This window comes from Elephantulus edwardii, unplaced genomic scaffold, assembly GCF_000299155.1.
Source record: "Elephantulus edwardii isolate Elephantulus edwardi_28Jun2011 unplaced genomic scaffold, EleEdw1.0 scaffold00041, whole genome shotgun sequence".
NCBI classification, from domain to species: Eukaryota; Metazoa; Chordata; class Mammalia; order Macroscelidea; family Macroscelididae; genus Elephantulus; species Elephantulus edwardii.
In genome coordinates this window covers 4,478,786-4,479,604 of record NW_006399791.1, presented here as the reverse complement: position 1 = coordinate 4,479,604, position 819 = coordinate 4,478,786, and positions in this window count along the sequence as shown.

Sequence of the window (819 nt, the reverse complement as noted above, 5' to 3'; positions counted from 1 at the left end):
AATGAATGGGTGGGAGAATTCCGATTTATGTCAGAATCAATTTCACTTTGGGGTCACCGGAAGGTAGGACTGCTGTAACTCGAGGACCACCAGCATTTTCTAGAACCGTCAGAATACTGCCTGATAATATTTCGTGGGCAAAGCCATTTTCTCCCAGTCTTTATAATGCTCCATGGGGCCTAGCACAAGCTGTCTGGAGCTAAGTTGGCCTCCACATGAGCACTTAGTGGAGTAGAAGTGAATGTGACAGCATTTCTATGAGTATCTGTTTCGATCTAAGAAAAGGGAATTGCAGACATAGTGTATTCAGCAATGCAATGTAAGCATTAACTCGGTGAGTCCTACAACCGTACTCTGCGGTAAGTTATCATCTTTTTCACAGACAAGTAAAAGACACAGAGAGATTCAGTCACTTGTCCAAGGTCAACAGCTCATAAGCCAGGCAGCTGAAGTTTAAACCGGGACCCCGCGCTGCTACCGCTGCTCCATCCCAGCGGTTTCATCATTTGAGGAACGTCTGTCCCGATTTCCCATCTTGGGGCTTCGGAGTCCCCACGTGCACGATCTCGCGGGTTCTTTGCGCTTGGACACCTCCGGGGCCTGGCTCCACCCTCAGGCGTCCGGAGCTCAGCCAGCGCCTCTTCAGGTCTTAGATGACAAGCTCCCGCCTGCGCCCGGGGCGGGGACTCGCTGCCTTCCCCGCAGAGTCCGAGCCGCAGGGGGCGCCTGTCCACTGGAAGGGGCCGCTCCCCGGGGGCGCCGCCAGGGTCCGCACAGCCGCCCCGCGCTCCCGGGAGGCGCTGCCCGCCGCCAGGGGAG